The sequence below is a fragment of the Dipodomys ordii genome, unplaced genomic scaffold, assembly GCF_000151885.1.
Source record: "Dipodomys ordii isolate 6190 unplaced genomic scaffold, Dord_2.0 Scaffold239, whole genome shotgun sequence".
In the NCBI taxonomy this organism is placed as follows: domain Eukaryota; kingdom Metazoa; phylum Chordata; class Mammalia; order Rodentia; family Heteromyidae; genus Dipodomys; species Dipodomys ordii.
The window spans coordinates 136,775-151,281 of record NW_012267455.1 but is presented as its reverse complement, the minus strand read 5'-3'; the positions used below and the strand labels follow the sequence as shown (position 1 = coordinate 151,281).

General features: G+C 36.5%; 1 pseudogene; it reads right to left on the bottom strand.

Moving 5' to 3' along the window:
* Positions 1-7,253, bottom strand: part of LOC106000794 — a 41,717-nt pseudogene extending 34,464 nt beyond the window's left edge.
* Positions 7,254-14,507: the final 7,254 nt, after the last annotated feature.

The window sequence follows — 14,507 nt, the reverse complement described above, 5'->3', positions numbered from 1 at the left end:
AAGGAGAAAAGATTAATCACCTATAAAGGGAAAGCAATTAGAATCACCTCAGATTTCTCAGCAGAGACAATCAAAGCAAGAAGAGCCTGGAATGATGTATGTCATGCCCTAAAAACAAACAACTATCAACCAAGAATACTGTACCCAGCTAAACTCTCCTTCCTAATTGAAGGCCAAATAAAAAACTTCCATAGCAAAGAAAAATTGAAACAATACATCTCCAGCAAACCAGCCCTACAAAAGATTCTTAAAGATGTCCTACATATAGAAAACCAACAAGACCACAATAAAGGCCAAGAAACTGCACCCAAACTGAGAATCCAAAACCATAGGAAGAAGCCAGTTTTCACTGTCCCCAAGAACGTGGATAACATGGTTAGAACTGCGAAATACCTCTCAGTCCTATGTCTTATCATTAACGGACTTCACTCCACAATTAAGTAACATAGACTGCCTAGTTGCATTAAAAAACAAGATCCTTCTATCTGCTGTCTTCTGGAGTCACATATTGCCCATAAAAACAAACACATTTTCAATGTTAGAGGCTGGACAAAATCTATCAAGCAAACGGCCCCCATAAAAAGGCAAGAGTTGCAATCCTAATATCAGATAAAATATACTTCAAATTAAAATTTCTGAGAAGAGATAAAGAAGGTCGCTACATACTAATTAAGGGATCTCACCTTCAGGAGGATATCACAATTCTAAATATCTATTCGCCAAACAATGGAGCACCCAAATGTATCCAAGAAACACTACTTTCTCTCAAATCCCACATGGTCCAAAGACATTAATTGTTGGGGATTTTAACACACCACTCTCCCCACTAGATAGATCAACTCAGAGAAACTGCAGATCTAAACAACTGCATAGATCAACTAGATTTAACAGACATCTATTGAATATTTCACCCAGCAGCATCAGAATACACGTTTTTCTCAGCAGCACATGTAACATTTTCTAAAGTAGACCACGTTTTAGGCCTCAAAGCAAACTTGCCCAAATTCAGAAACATTGAAGTTATACCTTGCATACTCTCAGACCACAAGAGAATAAAATAAGAAGTCAACAATAGCCATCAAAGAAAGTCCCCTAACACATGAAGGCTGAACAACACACTGCTGAATCACGAATGGGTCAAGGAAGAGATTAGAAAAGAAATTCAAATGTTCATGCTATTCAACAAAAATGAGCATACAAATTACCAGCTCCTCTGGGACACAGGAAAGGCAGTACTCAGAGGCAAGTTTATAGCTCTGAGTTCCTACATCAACAAATTGGAGAGATCTGAAAGCAACAATTTAATGAGACATCAGAACTTCTTTGAAAAGAGCAGCAAGATAAACCCCAATCCAGTAGACGGAAAGAAATAATTAAAATTAAATCAGAATTAAATGAATTAGACTCCAAAATAGCTATAGAAAGAATCAGCAAAACAAAGAGTTGGTTCTTCGAAAAAATTAACAAAATTGACAGACCCTTAGCAAGTCTTATCAGTAAAAGAAGAGAACACACCCAAATAAATAAACGTAGAGAGTTGAATGGAAACACCGCTACAGAAACAACCAAGATTCAGAACCTTTTAAAGGAATACTTCTCAAGACTTTATGCTAATAAGCTTGAGAACATGGCAGAAATGGACCTTTTTCTAGCAAATATTGACATGCCAATACTAAACCACCATGAGTTAAACCAGCTTAACAGGCCCATGTCAAGCATTGAAATAGAAACAGCAATAAGATACCTCCCAGCTAAGAAAAGTCAAGTACCAGATGATTTTACAGCAGAATTATACCAGGCCTTCAAATCTGAGCTCACACCAATGCTCCTCCAACTCTTCAATGAAATTGAAAGAAAAAGTTCACTACTTAACACATTGTATGAAGCTATCATAACACTCATCCCAAAACCAGGCAGGGACTCATCAAAGAAAGAGAACTATAGAACTTTTCTTTGATGAACATTCATGCGAAACTTTTCAACAAAATTTTGGCCAATCGACTTCAACAATTTATCCAAAAAATCATACACCTTGATCAAACAGGATTCATTTCACGGATGCAAAGCTGGTTCAGTATACGAAAATCAATTAATATTATTCATCACATCAAGAGGAGCAAGGATAAGAACCACATGGTTATCTCAATAGATGCAGCAAAATCGACAAGATCCACCACCCCTTTATGATGAAGGTTTTGGAAAAATTAGGAATCAATGGGACATTGCTCAATACAATAAAGGCTGTATATGACAAACCTTCAGACAGCATTATAGTTAATGGTATGAAACTAAAGCCATTTCCTCTTAACTCAGGAACAAGACAAGGATGTCTACTCTCTCCACTTCTATTCAACCAAATATTAGAATGCCTAGCTACAGCAATAAGACAAGATCCAGACATAAAGGGGATCCACATAGGGAAAGAAGAAATAAAACGCTACCTCTTTGTAGATGACATGATCTTTTACTTAAAGAATCCCATAGACCCCACTCACAAATTACTCAAGCTGATAAAAAACTTTGTCAAAGTAGCAGGGTATAAAATTAACCCTCAAAAATCAATGGCTTTTCTGTATGCCAACAATGACAAAAGTGGGTTTGAAATTAGGAAAGCAACTCCATTTGTAATAGCCCCACAAAAAATAAAATACCTAGGAATTTCCTTAACCAAAGAAGTGAAGGACTTCTATGATGAAAACTTTAAAAACGTGAAAAAGTAAATCAAAACAGAACTTAGACAATGGGAAAAACTCCCATGCTACTGGATTGGAAAGATTAACATCGTGAAAATGGCAATACTTCCCAATTTTGATACCTATCAAAATTCCAACCTCATTCTCTAAGGAAATAGAAGAGGCAATCCAAAAATGCATATGGAATAATAAAAGACCCCGAATAGCAAAAACCCGGCTCATTGGAAAGTACATTGCTGGAGGAATATTAATACTAAATTTCAAACTTTACTATAAAGCCATAGTAATCAAAAGAGTTGGTACTGGCACAAGAACAGACCTCAGGACAAATGGAATAGATTTGAAAACCCAGAAATGAACCTATGGATCTATAGCCATCTAATCTTTGATAAGGGAGCTAAAAAAAATAGAATGGAAGAAAGACAACTTGTTCAGTAAATGGTGCTGGCAAAATTGGTTAACTACTTGTAGAAAAGCAAAGCTAGATCCTTATATATCACCCTGCACCAGAATCAACTCCAAATGGATAAAACACCTCAGAGTCAAAGCAGACACTCTGAAAACATTACAGGATGGAATAGGAGAAACCCTACCTCTCCTTGGCGCAGGACAAAATTTTCTTAATAGATACCCGGAAACACAACAGATCAAAGAAAGTTTGGACAAATGGGATTGCATGAAGTTGCAGAGCTTCTGCATGACAAAGGACATAGCTAGCAAGATCAATAGAAAGCCCACGGATTGGGAGAAGAACATCACTAGCCATACAACGGAAAAGGGTCTCCTATGTAAAATATACTTGGAACTCAAAAATTAAATCCCCCAACAACAAATCCTCAAAGAAACAACTGCCTAATAAATAAATGGGCTAATGACTTAAAGAGAAACTTCTCTGAAGAAGAAAGAAGGATGGCCAATAGACACATGAAGAAATGCTCAACCTCCCTAGCCATAAAAGAAATGCAAATCAAAACAACATTGAGATATCACCACACTCCAGTTACAATGGCAAAAATCAAGAACTCTCATAACAACAGATGCTGGAGGGGATGTGGACAGAAGGTAACCTTACTTCATTGTTGATGGGAGTGTAAACTTGTTCAACCACTTTGTAAAGTAGTATGGAGGTTCCTCATAAGATTCCACATTTAGCTCCCTTATGACCCAGCAGTCCCGCATTTGGGCATTTACCCAAATGTTTACAAACAAGACCATACTAACGCTACCAGCACAACTATGTTTATTGTAGCATTGTTTACCATAGCTAAGATCTGGAACCAACCCAGATGCCCCTCAGTAGATGAATGGATCAAAGGAAAATGTGATATATATACACAATGGAATTCTATGCCTCCATCAGAAAGAATGACATTGTCCCATTTGTTAGGAAATGGAAAGGCTTGGAAAAAAATTATATTAAGTGAAGTAAGCCAGGCCCAAAGACACATAGGTCTAATGATTTCCCTTATTTGCAATATCTAGTATATGTATGAGTCAAGCAGAAAAGGTCAGATAAAGTGATGTTAGGAAAATGAACCCTAAGATACGTATTTTAATTTTTTTTCATGCATTTGTTTCCAACGCAATTATAAGATTATTTCTTTGTTGCTTTGTATGTCCCTCCACCACAGTATAACCCCTGCTTTCACTGTATTTGATGTCTGTATAATTTGTGGAGGGGAAGGAGACAAACAAGTCGTTTAAATAAGGGTACAGGTGGACCTCTTGCAACAAAGAGAAGTACAAGTTTTCATTTCAAAACGAACTTTACAACTTGTTGGGGGGAGGATTGGGTAAGGGGCGAGGGAAGATGGGAAGGGATGGGAAGGGTAAACAAAAGAAGAGGCTTCAATACTTGATAAGAAAATACTCACTATCTTGCCGATGTAATTGTAACCCCTCTGTATAGTATTTTCATAATAAAAAAATCACTGTGGGAAAAAAAACTGAAATAAGTTTAATATTAATTCAATGGAAATAGAAACTAAATACTTATGCAATGCATCATTTACATAAATTATGAAATCTATTATTGCAAATAATAAAACTTGTTTTTAGTATAGAACATAAGACATGAAGCAAGTGATAATTTTGTTTTGTAGGTGAAGTTGATATAGAAATCAAAGCTCAAAGATTCCAGAGTTCTGTGTGCTTGATATATGTCAATTTACATGTATTCTTGGCTCATCTCAATGTTATATAAAGGAAACGGAGAACAGGATGAAGGAAATGGAGAACAGGACTAAAATAAAAAACATCACTCAAATGTTTAGCTTTATTTTGTGACTATGTCTTTTTTATATATCTTTATTTTATTTGAAAATCCGGTAGATTTATTTAAGTCACATCAACAATAATGAGAAATAAACAGCTTCTAGCTCTTAAAATAAGAAAGAAATGAAATAACAAAGGAACAAATTGAACCTCATTTTTCACGTGGTCTTTGTATATTGTGGTGCTTTGTGGTTTTGGATTATGTGACTATCCCATAAATTTGGGCTCAGATCACTAGGCCTACTGGAAGAAAATTTCAAAATCTAGAGCAGCTAGCACAGATGTACAGTTCTTTGTAGGTTTCACTACAGTAGCAGCTGGGCATAAACTGTACAAAGGAAATAATTGTAGTGCTTTGCAGGCAAGAATGTGATGAAAAGCATACTTTTACCTTCCTACATGAAGTAAGAAGATCACACTTTAAAAGCATATTTTAAATGATCAGCCCTTTAAATAACAGTGCAATTTTTACTGCACTCTACCTAATTCAAACCCTTTATCTCCCCACAACCATTATTGTCATTCATAAATCATTGCCAAGGTGAATTTCCAGTGCTTTTTAATATTTCAGATGGTTTAGGAGTGACATAAGCAATAATTCAAGTTGTTGAGTAAGTATAATTTAGAATAAGCAAACAAATCAAATTCTACTCCATAGTAAAACCTTTAGGAATAATGAATTAAGGAATATGTCCTTTATAATTTAATATTAGACATTAGGGCAGAATGCCAGAAACAGACTGCAAGAAATAAACAGAAGTCTTTGATAATATATATTCAAAATTATATTGGGACAAGTAATTTTACCTACATTTTCTATTATATGATAGCATATTTTTGTCTTCTAATCAGAGAGACTCAAAGATTTTTAAATATGATACGAAAAATGCATTGTCATGTATGAGTGAAATCAGGGACAACTGAGCAACTGAATGGTTCTATTAAATATTCTCATTATTTTGAATGATCTGGTGTTTTTGTATGTGTGGAATTATGAATGTATTTTGTGTCTGGGCAGGAAAGTTTGATTATTAGAGAATTGTCTGATACCCAATGAAAGGAACCTAACCTGAGTTACAGTGATAAATGTGTGTGTGTGTGTGTGTGTGTGTGTGTGTGTGTGTGTGTGTGTGTTTGCGCCTCAGGGTATATACTTAATTCTATTAGGTATGCTACATTAATGACAGCAGATAAAGGTAATTAAGGTTTGGGGCCATATGTTTATGTTCATATGATTGCATTAACAAACTAAAAATTTGTTTCTGGGATGAGTTTTGTGAAAGGTCAGCTGAACATATAAACATTTAGAATATTCAGAAAGATATCAATGGCAATCATTTCAATGTAGATCAATTCTAGACAACACTTGCAAAAATACGTAATGGTCCCCTCATTGGCACAGTCTTCTAAGTTTACAGTTTGGTATTCGGATCTCAGAAATAATAGATGGACTATGCTGATCCTCTCTTTTACAAAGGACACCTGTCTGTTGAGCATACAAGCTGAATAATACAATTAACAGTACCAACGGCCCTTACATTTTCTTCCACCAGTCGTGACTCTGTATATCACAGCTAACTTAATTTTATACCAGGTGTACTTGTCAGCTCCAATTTTAAAACATACTCATACCACTTGCTACATACTTAAAGTTGCTAAGATTCGTCTTCTTTTCAAACATTTTAAGACAATCCTTACTTTGTAAATACTTTCTCATCCAGATGATATCAATTTTTCCCCAAATTCCTTTCACAAGGCTTCCTTTACTACCCTTATTTTCTTTACAATTCCCTGAGCTTCTTTTTGGCTAGTTTAAAACTGCCATTGTTACTTTGGCTTGAGGAACCAGTTATCTCAGAACAACCTAAAAGCACCACTGGGATGATAAAGCTTGTGAGATTTTAAAGCTAAGTGTAGGGTGGGGTTTCATTCCTACTCCTACCTCCATTGATAAAAAAAAAATCTCTCCTTTATCTTTAACACATACCTGGGAGGAAGCAGGTTATTACCATACCAGAGTCAAACTAGGCTGTGACCCTGAAGTGCTCAAGGCAATACAGTGATATCCTTGCCCCTAATATCCAATGTGTGAGTAGAGAGGGTTACTGGATATCACCAAACGAATATCCCACAAGATCTTAGTTTTAGCAGTTTTCAACTGGGAAGCAGTTTCAGGTGATGGAATCAGGTAGGAGTTCAGTCTACTTTTACCATTATGAAGGTGGTCTGTGTAAAGATGTAGAATTCCTCCAGGAGACTGACAGTCTGTCGTTGAGCTTTACCCATTAGCGTGTGCAGCAGCAGCAACAAGGTCTCTTAGTGGCTCCAAGGGACTGTCACACTTTAACAGACTGGTTAAGGATACTTTGCATAGGTTTGGCAGGCTGTGATCCCACTAGTTTTTAAGACCATTTAGAAAAAGCCCAGGACAATTTTCCAAGATAGCAACTTTTTAAACTAGATAACTCTTTTAATAAGGCTAGGATTTTCTAGGCAGATATAGAGGGCTCAAGCCTGTACTACAATTTCCCATGCCATTTCCTTCTGTCTATTTTGCCACTGTTTTTAAAAAGTGACTCTGGTCCCTTGTTCTTAAATGGGGATGATAGGTGAAGATTCATTTTCTGTAACTTTTTCAAGCTGACTTAGGAACATAGCCAAGAACCTATAACCTTAGCCTATTTTACAAAATATTTTACAATATTTTAACTTCCAACAAATGCACAGATCTTTTCTCTGGCTACAGCAGTGAAGCTTATTCAGCCTTCTGGTTTGCAAAAGCATCTTTCTGGATGGCTTAGGAATGGGAACTGTAGTGACCCTAACAATGCCTAAGTTACCTATGCAGGCCTTCAGACAGATATTAGTAGAAACACACTCAGGTTTCCAAACTTCCTGAGGAGGTGAATTTCATGTAGCTGGTATCAGCTCAAAAGTTACTGCTAATTAGAGCTTTTGGCACATACAGGGGTTAGGATCTAAACTCTCCTCCATATTTTACAACCTTAGCTTTTTAGTACAATCACAGATGATTGACAAGTTCCTGTCCCTTACAACGTAGATAGTCGTGGACATTAGGCATGCATACACACTATTTTCCCATGACCTCCCACATCTGACCAATTTTTGAAGGGCTATGTACAAATGACTCTAGGATCTGATATTATTTCTGCTATCCAAGCAGTGAGTTACTGCATCTGGATGCTCCTCCATTGTTTTCATCCCAGGAGTATCTTCTCCACACTTGGAAAAATGCTTCATTGGCATTTCCCTTAGTTGGTTTCTGGACTTGTATTCAGGACCTGAGTGCTGTCCCTCAGCTCTACAACTCAAGGCTAGCACTCTGCCACTTTGAGTCCTAAAGCAACTCTGCTTTCCCTTTTAGCCTTCTGCTGACTGATTAGAGGTGACAGTCTCACAGGGACCTTTATTTTGCCCAGGCTAGGTTCGAACCAGTTTGCAGATCAATGAGGCTCATATAAGGCCACTTTACTCCAATTAAAAGCATCAAGGTTGTCAACATAGAAGTACTTTTAAGCATGCTCTTACCTGAAACTTATTAAGAGCCAAAGTTATGTCTGACAAACTTACAAATATCGTCACTCCTTTTGTGTGGGTGTGCTGGGAACTATTACAAAAAAATCCATAAGAGCAAACTGAAATAGGAATTAAGCAATTATTTTGGTAATCCTAATTTTACCTTTTTCACTTTAAGGCAAATTTTTAGAATAGTTTTATTTTTATTTTATATTTATTTTTATTTTATATTTATTTTATTATATAGAGAAATCTTTTCCTATTTCTTTCGGTGGGGTCCGGTCGTGGGGCCTGAACTATGGGCCTGGGCTCTATCCCTCAGGTCTTCAGCTCAAGGCTAGTGCTCTACCACTTGAGCCACAGTGCCACTCCCGGCTTTTTTTCTTTTTGCTTATGTGGTGCTAAGGAATCGATCCCAGGGCCTCATGCATGCAAGGCAATCACTCTCCCACTGAGCCACCTTCCCAGCCCTCCATTCCTAATTTTTAAGCCTTCTATTAATCTCTGTTTTAATATTCTATATTTTAGTTTTCAGTTGCATTTTGAAAAATTCCTTGAACTCTGGAGGTTCGCTGTCATTCATTTCCTCTTGGCTACTTGTTTCAAAAGAGACACACATTAAAACTTTTAAACTCAAATAACAATTTTTCCTTAATTCAAGAAGTATAATCTCTATCACTGTACCAAGAAGCTCGAGTTAACACAATTATGCCTTAAAAAACAAACATATCCAATTGCAGAATATCTTTGAGAACAAATAACATTATATAAAGTTTTTAACCCTCTTTTTAAGACCTTCTTAATTTTAATTTTAACATATCCAAGGGACAGTTTTAGCAATGCTAATCAGATTATCACATCACTCATTTTTACAATCATATTTCCAGTGTCTATCTGTGGGGAAAAGGGACAGAATAGAGATCGGCCACTTCACCCCCTACCCCTTGTGGAATGAGCACACAGGCAATACGACTCTTCAAGTTTAGAGGAACTATGTTTGTGCCAGCTTGCCTTCTTTCACCATGCGTGGGCTACTCCCAGGGCCTGTTACACTATGCATGAGCAGCCAAACTGCATTTCTGCCTGTTTACCCATAGATCTTCTGTTGGCTTCTAAGTTTCCCCTTTTTGTTAAGCCAGATATCTTGATTACAGTGTAAACAGCCTTATACATTCTAAAATACCAGATTTTCTAATTTGCAAGTTTAAAAAATCCTTTAAAAAGCCATATTAAAAATGTGAAAACTCTTGAAAAAATTTTTGTAATGTACAAACCTCATAACCTTTTGAATTTTGCAATTAAACACCTAATTGTTAAGGCATGCTGACAATTTTTATCTTGAACATGTTCACAAACACATAGAAAACATACTCACACATATCTAAAACTACACAAAAATCAAAATCTCTTGTATGTACATTTTCTAAAATTTTTAAACAAAGATATAAGACAAGATTTCTTTTGAACTAAGTACCTTTGTTGAGCTTCATTTTCCCTGGGCTTGCTTGTTTAGCAAGGCATTTCACCAATTGGTCTTTGAATCACCTCTGTTGGAGGGAGGCTGGGGCGGTGGGTCACCTGAAACTAAACTGATTTTTAGCCAATTTTAGACAAGAACACTTTACAAATTTTTACCTTGTCAGGACTAGCCAAAAAGTCACAACCATGCACACAACCTTCTCTGAGACTGTGCCCCACTGCAGGCTTTAACTTTATTTCTTCAGAGATGTGCACATAAATAACAAAAAGACACATAAACACAAAAAACAGGATCCAGACTTAAAACTGATACCAATTCTAAAACAAAAGTAGACAAGACAACAAGCAAAGGGTCTGCTAAATGAGCCTGCCACTGTCACTCAGAACTTCCTTACCTCAAAAAAAAAAGCAAACAAACATAGAACAGAGAACAATCAGGTCTCAGTGAATGGGGTGACATCTAACCAACATTTACAAGTAGGACTCAAATACAATCAACACCTTCTACTGACCTCCAGAGGATATTACTTTTAGAATCCTGCAAATGTTGACTCAGGTACTTTCCAATGCAGAAGAGAAGTCGCAGTCATCTTGGGGCAAGGGAAGAAAGTTCCTAGCAGCCATCCCCTCAGACTGGTAGATTCTTCCCCATACTCAGACCCCCCTGGGCCAAGGCCTTAGGCTAAGATAAACCCCAAAGGACAAACAGAACACTCAATACAAAGACACAACTTAAGACAAAGACATGCTGCACGTTGTGAATTACCAAACAAAAAGTGCCAGACTACTAACGGAGAGTTTCTCCACAAAATGACACACTGACGTGAGAGTTTCTCCAAACAAACATCCACACTAAACAGGAATTTACCCAGAGTGGTCTGGGACGACTCCGACAGATCCCGTTTGCAGTCTTTTAGTATGTCCTCCAAGTCTCTTTGCCAAAAAACTTGCCCAACACAGGAAACCAAAAATACAAACAGAACACAAAGCAAAAATACAAATAAAGCACAAATTGGCAATGCCTTAATTTACCGGGCAGGTTTTTGTGACTCTGTGGCGGAGTGTTTTGTGGGTCTTAAGCGGGGGGTGAGGGGGGATACCGGACGAGCCCCCAGAAATGTTGCATGGACTCAGGACCCCTGAAAGACAACCAGAGACCACAACCAATGCAAACACCCAAAGAGTCATTTATTTGCAAGCTCGAGCTTGGTCCTCAGCACACTCAGTAACCAGTGACACTAAGAGGCCCAGAGCACAAAATCAACACAACTTTTATATTATTGTACAAACAAGTTTAGAGAATTTCCATACAAGCAGTTACATGATTGGTTTGAGTTCACCTTAACTGCACTGCCCTTTTTCTGAACTATTCGTCCACATTTGAATGTTCAATGGATGCAGAACCATTATGTTCTGTTCCTGGAACACTTATTTAATTGTTTTGTTTTTTAAGGGTGGACAGGGTTGATGGCAACCGAGAATTGTTTCTTTTTCTCTCTCTTGGGGTTTTTCTGAGGGCAGCCTAGCTCAAGATGGTGGGATTAATCTCAAAATGGAGTTACTTTAGCTCTTCACTTTCTTAAATATGAGAAGAGAAAGAAGGCAGAAATGTAGGTCTCTAGAAATTCTGTAATTGTCACTTCGTGTTATCTTCCTTTCTTAAAGCTTGCTTTATTAAAACCTTTTGGGTGGATATTGGTTGGACTGATTGGGAATCTTCTCCAGGAAATGAAGCTGATTTTAGAAGGCTCATGGTGTGGTAAATGAAGGAATGATGAGAATGGGCACGGATATTATCTCAGAAGGAGCCGACCAGGTTCAACTGCTGAACAGCAGTACAAAGCAAAGTTTCAAGTCTGGTGATCCATATTGGAATATATAGATACATGCATATACTTACATATATATATAATATATATATAATATAAATATTTAACATATATTATATATAATATATATTATATTTGTATATACATATTAATATATATTACATATATTATGTGTATAATATATGTAGTATATATATGTGAAAAAGCAAATCTCAGTAGAATAAAGAGGAACGTGGAGTGATAAGTATTAAGCTATATCAAACTGGTTGCAGGAAAGATACAGTAAAAGATCAATAATTTAGCACAGATATACACATGTGTAGTATGAAGACCCAGTCAGTTTGCAAGAAAATATTTTAATAGGAACTCCATAAAATATTTAGTCTGCTGAGATCTGATTAGAATTTATAGAAATATCTAGTTGCTTCCGCCCCTGCACAAGTTATTATCATTGGTGAAGATTTTGCCATTTGTTTTTACAATGCCCCACAAAGACCAATGTGTTAAAGAAAACGGACTTTCCATTTCCTCCCACACTGTGGAGAATACCTGAATAGTTCTTCTGGAGATTATGTTCTTCAGAGTAAAACACATGAGAACGTAGACTCTCATCTTCTTTCTTCTTTTATCTTTTAATCATTCTAGGTCAAAAACATTTCACTGTGACATACACTCCAGTTGGATATTGTCTTGTCCTAGATCCCTAAAACTATAAAACCAACTGAACATACCCTGAAAGCATCAAATTTGTAAATCTGAATAAGCCTTTCTGCTTAATAAATGAACAATATCACTTATAATGTAGGTTATAAATCTAACACAGAAGTCTAATGTACGCTACAATGTAGAGTATATTAAAATTTGCTTCTTTATAAATACACTTCCAGGTTGTATGTGTATATGTGTGTGTTTGAATAAACTAATATAACAATGTAGCAGATAGAAGTATTAGTATGGCCTTTTGTTTTATTTCTCATACCATGAAAGCCTGCCACAATTCCCAATCAAATCCCATCCAACACTCAGTCAATTCTGTCCCAAAAGTTCTGTATGCAAACCCAAGTACATCCACATCATTTAGGACGGCTAAGGTATATGAAAATTTTAAGTCTTCCTATTATGTTGTCACCAAGGAAATAACGTAAAATATTTCTTTTAAAAATACCTACATTGTAGAGCACTTTAGCTAGAAAATTGAAGGAATATTCACTATGGGATATAAGTTAAATATTTAGTTACTTAAATGAATATTCTATATCCACCACTCAGAGCCCTTTTCAACCACATAATTGCAAATATCATCTATTACCATCTTCCATGAAGACAGTACTAAAGGAGGAGGCAAAAATGCTGGATAAGAAATGTACTCATTACCTTGCTCATATAACTGCAACCCCTTTGCAAATTATTTTCACACTAAAAAAAACATTTTTAAAAAATGTCCTTATTCATGGACTAATAGCTCCAAGAAAGAACTGAATGAACTATCATAAACTTATGTCAAGAAAAATGTGAACAATTAAAACAATAAATTAGAAGACTTATTTTTTAATTTGGATGGATAATATCACATATTAATGAACAAGACAGATAAAACTATACATAAAAAAGTAAATAAAAGGTTGTTTAGCTGCTGAAAGTGTGAACAAGGATTATTTGTAAATCACAACTTAAGAATATGGGAGGCCAGGAGCCAGCAGCTCAGCCTCAAGAGGCTGAAATGTGAGAACAGTTTGAAGCCAGCCCAAGCACGATTTCTGTAAGGTTTTTTTTTTTTTTGCGGCTGGTCGTGAGGCCTGAACTCTGAGCGTGGGCGCTGTCACTCAGATCTTTAGCTCAAGGTTGACACTCTACCACTTGAGCCACTGAGCCACTTCCACCTTTTTCTGCATATGTGGTGCTGAGGAATTGAAGTCAGGGCCTCGTGCATGCAAGACAAGCAGTCTTCCACTGAGCCGCCTTCCCAGCCCAATCTATGAGATTCTTATCTCCTCTAAACTACCAAAATAAAGTAAAACAAAAAAATGGAAGTGGAGCTGTGGGCACAAGTTGTAGATCGCTAGCCTTAACCAACAAAACTCAGAGACAGTGATCATGTCCTGAGTTTAAGCTCTAGGACTGGCACTATAAGCAAAAAAAAAAAAAAAAAGAATGTCCTACAGTATCAATTTATGTAAGAAACCTGAGCACCTCAAGATTTCAGTATACACAGGAGTCCTTCATATACTTTAAGGGACAACTGTAGTTGCAAATGTGGCTCCTCACTGGACAACTCCAGATTACTGTCTAAACAATTCAAGATACAAAGGATAAGAACCATCTCACCAAATAAAGCCCACCAAACAGTATTTTAACTTGCCATGCATCTTAAATTCTACATATAACTGACTCATTGTCAGCAAGAACTTCACTGTTTCTGGGTATCTTAGAAACACTTTTTGTGTCAGCCACAAAGTTCTTGACATTTTCTTCCTTTGCTACCTCTGTTCTGTTACCCTTTTTTCTCTTAGTAATTCCATTTCAACTCAGTATCTATTCCAACACCTATGCTATTTTTATCATCATAACCTCATTTATATAAAATATTAAGTGTAACTACCCTGACCTTAGTCAAAGGATAAGAGCCCAACCATTATTCTTCCCTAAGTCTATCTTCTACGTATTTATAAATGAACTGTTGAGCCCCTACTGCTAG